Source organism: Nicotiana attenuata, unplaced genomic scaffold (assembly GCF_001879085.1).
Source record: "Nicotiana attenuata strain UT unplaced genomic scaffold, NIATTr2, whole genome shotgun sequence".
Lineage (NCBI taxonomy): Eukaryota > Viridiplantae > Streptophyta > Magnoliopsida > Solanales > Solanaceae > Nicotiana > Nicotiana attenuata.
The window spans coordinates 91,484-97,272 of NW_017674331.1; positions in this window are offsets into that span (position 1 = coordinate 91,484).

Below are 5,789 nucleotides of genomic sequence, written 5' to 3' on the forward strand. Positions count from 1 at the left end.
CCCATGATCATTGCGGACATATACCGAGCCTTAGAGAAGTGTCAACAAGGTGCAAAACACTTCGAAGGCTGCAATTTATTACTTCAACTCTGGCTTATGGAACATCTCCAAAGGGGTGAATACCGACAAGAGATCAATCGAAGGGACTGGGATGATCACATCGCTTTCCATCACCCAAAGCGAATGAATTACATGCCCAATATGTTCGCTCAACCAGAAGATGCCAAAGGATGGGTAGAGCTATTTGATAACCTAACCGAAGAACAGGTCCAGTGGTTGTTCGAGTGGGTTCCGACCGAGGAATTCATCACCCGGTCCAGAGATGCACCTTTTCTGATACTGATTGGTCTGAGGGGAACATATCCTTACGTCCCTCTCCGAGTTATGAGACAAGCCGGTAGAAAGCAAGTTATGCCCAGGGTCGACAAGATGAGTCATTTCCGAGCTGACTTCCAGGATGATGATAGTCCTTACAAATGCCAAGCTCAGCATATGTGGCATTGCAAGATCATAATGGGGAAAGATACCATCGAGCCAGACAGGTATCATGCTGGTTGTGCTCCTTTCTACTCAGGGTGGTTGGAAGACAATCATGATGGTCTGGGCCAGCCAGGATTTGCCCGAGGTCACAGAATTATAGATGAAAGGGCCGAGACACAGGTCAAATATAACCAACTGCGCAAAAGGATCCGGGAGTACGAAAGCGAGCACCGCGAAATACAAGAGTCCAACCAAAAGCTAATTGAGGAATGGAAGGACATGGCCGTCAGTGCCAACAAGCGTCTGGGATACTTGGAGCGAGGCATAGTGGAATTGGAGAAAAAGTTTCTCAAAAGGGTCGAAGATTGCCAAAATGCTGAAGGAACCGAAGGCGGACACCTAGCCAGGGCCTACCTATTGCTGGGACTTCGCGAGTTGGGAAAGCTGTTCGACGGAGCCAGGGATGCCGAATCTGGGGAAGGTCCTTCTGGGACCAAGTAGGATAGGAGTTTTTCTTTTCGCTTTATCAAATGTAATAAGGCCGATGGCCATTAGTGATTTCCATTTCCTGTTTATTTAGTGTCAATTTGGGATTCGTCTATTTTTATCAATAAAATGAGGCATTTAGCATCCTAATTTCTCCAAATCAATTTGTCGCTAGGCCTACCTCGGGTACAACGAGGCTCCCAAATTAGGACACGCTTTATATTCCTGCACTATGTGTTTAAATATTGCAACATTTTTTTTATGACCCTCACTAACTTGGTTACCTTTTTGTTTTATTTTTGTTTTGTTATTCCCCTCCCCAAAGGTTAGTTCATGCACTCTGGCAACATCATCCTATTCCACAAGATCTAAGGGCCCTCCACCCACTCCTCCTCTAAGTCCTGTTAAGAACAAGAACAGGGGCAAAATGGAAGATTTGAACATCAAAAAGGAGAACACAGCAGCAGAGGCCATTGATGGCCATGCTATTCGGGTTCCCAATGAAAATGTGTCGCAACTCGAGCAGAAATTGTTGAAATTTCAAGAAGAGCTTGATCAGGTTCGGAATCTGGCCAACCTGTCCTTCTCCCTCAGCACCCCAGAGACCATCTTCCCCAACGGCCAAAATCCCACACCTCCACAAAAGCAACCAAATCATCCCAATGTTCCTACGAAGAACCAATGCAACACTTGCCACACTCCAAACAACAATCCATTACTCATCCCCGAACCACAAAACTCCGCAAATGACCATTTCCACACCCACATACCCGACCACCACAACAATCCCATTTACGTGGAGACCGTGCCACTCTCCACCGAACCTATATCTTGCACCCCTGAGTCCGAGGGAAAGGATCTACTCATCAGAAACTTGGCTGAAGAGCTTAAGAAGTTAACTAGCTGAATCCAAGGCGTCGAAGGAAGTAAAGGTATTGAAGGGTTGAACTATGAAGATCTCTGCATACAACCAGATGTCGAACTACCAGAGGGGTACAAACCTCCCAAGTTCGAGATGTTTGACAGTATAGGTGATCCAAGGGTCCATCTGAGAACATATTGCGACAAGCTGGTCGGGGTAGGAAAGGACGAAAGAATCCGCATGAAACTGTTCATGAGGAGTCTAAAAGGAGATGCACTATCCTGGTACATCAGCCAGGATCCTAAGAAATGGTCAAGTTGGGTAAGTATGGCCTCTGATTTCATGGACAGGTTCAGATTTAACACAGAAAATGCACTAGATGTATTCTATATTCAGAATCTGAAGAAGAAGCCTACAGAAACGTTTCGCGAGTATGCTACTCCTGGAGGTCGGAAGCTGCTAAGGTCAGACCTGCCTTAGAGGAGGAACAGATGAACAAATTCTTTGTCCGGGCTTAGGACCCACAGTATTATGAACGGCTAATGTTGATTGAAAATCATAAGTTTTCCAACATCATCAAGCTGGGGGAACGAATTAAAGAAGGTATCAAAAGCGGCATGGTCACAAACTTCGAGGCCTTACAAGCTACAAATAAGGCCTTGCAGTCTGGTGGTGTGTCTAAAAAGAGAGACGTGGGGGCCGTCATGGTTGCACAAGGGACCAAGTCTCCCCTCAAATACCAAACCTACCCTATACCTCCACTCACATATCAGTTAGCTCCAGACTACCAAGCACCCTCCTACCAAGCCCCAGCACCAACTTATCAGTCACCTCCACCTCCCACATATCAGCCTACCTCGCCCAGATATTCCCAACCCGCACATGTCCACCAAGCTTACAATGCCCAACCATCTCATTACCAATCACCCCCCGCACGCCAAAACTTCCCTAGGCCCCTGTTGATACTCAATTTTTCCCCGTATATTTTTTATATGCAAAAATACTTTCAAATAGTATATATATGCATATATAAGCATGTCCAAGTGTTTTATTATTTTTCTCCAATTTTTTAAAAAGGATTTTTAAACCAATTTATTGCCCTATTTTAGCAGTACAAAAACCAATAATTGTTCCCAAATTATCCTTTTGGTGATTCAGTTATTGTATTCTCATATTTATACCAAAATATAGCTAAGGTAATTTTAGCACATTTTTTTAAATTTATTTGGTATTTTTAAAGCTAAATTGCACTAAATTGCAATTTTAGCCTATTTTAAGAATTAATTGCGTTTATAATTACAAATTTGATTCCAGTATTTTTAATCTAATATTTATATACTATTAATTAATTTAGCACCTTTAATTTATTTTTCGAAATCGTTTTACTATTTTATAAAATAAAAAGGGAAAAGTGGCTATTTAAAAGTTAACCCCATTTCATTTCAATTTTAGCCCAAATTAACCCCCCTAATTAACAATTTCAATCTCAAACCGGACCAGCCCAATTCCTAAATTACCCGACCCCTGACCCGTTAATAAAACCCGCCCGGCTCCCCTTTTGATCCAGGCCGTTATCATTTTGATAACGGCCATAATTACCCCTTTCCTTTTTAATTTCCCAAACACCCTAACCCTAATCACTTTCACCTAATCAGCCGCCTTTGAACCCCTTCGTCTCTCAAACTCTCTCGAACATTCATGGAACCCTAATCGTCTCCTACCGTCTTCAACCTCGAAACCCACCGGAAACCATGGCTTCTCCGGCCATGGGAGTCTTATATTCACCTCTTGTCGCTCCTATGTGCTCGATACTTGAAGATTCGAGGCCAGACCTCGAAGGTCTTCACTCAGACCTTCACCAACTCGAGGTTTCCAACCATCTCCGGCCTTGCTCCGGCGTGCTATAGTTGTTTGAGTCTGATTCCGACCTCTCCAACTCAGGTCAATGACTTTTCAAAGCCTTCTCATTCTAGGGTTCTTCTGTAACCCTAACCTTTCGAGGTTTTCTCCGATTCTTTCTAGATCTGTTATGTATCTATGCTCTACTTGAGTTTTCAAACGATTTCCCTAATTTTTCTTTTGAAAATTACTTTCAAAACCCTTCTTGTCCGATTTAGGGTTTTCTGGAAAGTGTTTAAGTGTTTTATGATTTTTCTTCTTTGTTATTCGTATTGTTCTCTTACTGTGTTTCCTATATCATGTTCTCGCATGCTTTCTACTATGTTCTTGTGCTTTTCCTTTTACCATGTTCTTGTATGTTCTTTTACTGAGTTTTACACTCCGTTCTTGAATGTTCTCTAATGTGTTCTATATGCTCCACGCTTGTGTTTCTTCTACCATATTTTCCATATTATGTTCTCATGTGCTTTCTACTATGTTCTGGTACTTCTTCTACTATGTCCTGCTATACTATACCTTTTTACTATGTTCTTTGATATTTTCCTGCTACTGATCCTTGTTTAGGTTTCTTCTGAGAAAAACTTTCTTAAGCATGTTTCTTCTACTCCTTCTACTGTGTTTACATGTTTTCTTATGAGTTTCTGAAAGAAACCCCTGAGCTAGTTTCGACTACTTTCCTCCTCATCCCTGTATTTGATTCTAGGTGGAAACCCTAGAATTTGGGGATTCCGCCGAGGTTTGATTATGTGAACTAGGGTTTTGTTTTAGAACCCTTAACGCCTTCAGACTGACTTTGAGTCTCTGAGTTGAGTTTGGACATCTTTTGTACAATTCTGAACTTTTTGCTAAAACTCTCTTACACTGCAGTTTCCACTGATTTTACAATGGCTCGACAAGTATCTTTCATGTTTAACGTGTCTGTATGATTTATATGTGATGAATCCTTCTTCAAAAGGTTTTCAAACTAGTGATTGACTCAGAATTCCTTTTTAATAGGTCTAATTGATTGTTTGCTGATTTTCCTCAAGTTAAAAACCTTTTCCATCTTTCTGACTTGGTTCATTCATACCAAATCTCAGACCTTGTGATTTCTTGGCTGTTAATTGATTTTCTTTCCTTAAATTACAACCGTGTATTTCAGAGACCTTGTCCTTAAATATCCTTTATGTACTTACCCTCAATTGCATGCTTTACACAAGTGTTTGATTAATTTCTTTCCTTAATTGTGTTATACCCGTTTGAATTTGAATCCCTTAATTAAAGGGAGTCTTATGTGATTGATTTACAATCAGTCTTCAATTATTTTCTTACCTTATTTCCTCATGACCTCCACACTATAAATACACGACCCCTCTTTTCACAAAGCACACACGATTAATACAATTCAGACCTCACAATTTCACAATCTCTCTTGAACTCACACTCACAGTATTCTGTCTTCCTGTTTGCACTTTGGCTTTTACAAGACTACTGCCTTTCCTACTTATTTCTTTGAAACTGGTATGCTCTAATTTAAGTTTCAGCATCACCCCAATGTGTTTACTTACAATTTTCTTTTGTATCCATGTCTACTTTATTGTTTTCTGTGGAGTTTGATATTTAGTTTAGTAATGCCTATGTTCTACTGCTTGTTTCTTTTATGAATCTTTGCTCCCTACCCCATTACCCCTATGTGTTTGTGAGTGGTGACTCAGGGCATGGCAATATGAGTTGTTGTCCATGAACTGAGTTCTGAACCTTAACCTCCAAACAAGCTGGAGGGTGTGCCAGCACCTCCCATTACTGAGTATGCCTATCAGCCTGCTCTCCTTATGCTCTTGCAAATTCCCACTCCCCTGCACCCTTATGTGTGCTGATTTTAAGTTATTCCCCATTTCCCTTTTCCCTCTCAGAATTCCCTTCTGCACTTACACTCTCTCCTAGTTTCTAAGTTCTGCCCCTCTCTGGTGAGCCTTGCCTTGGGACCTTGAGTTCCCTCTGAATTTGGACACCTGAGGGCTGGCCCTTCCACACTGCATTATTGTCCTGATTTGGTTATGTATTTGGGTAGCACTGCCCGGAG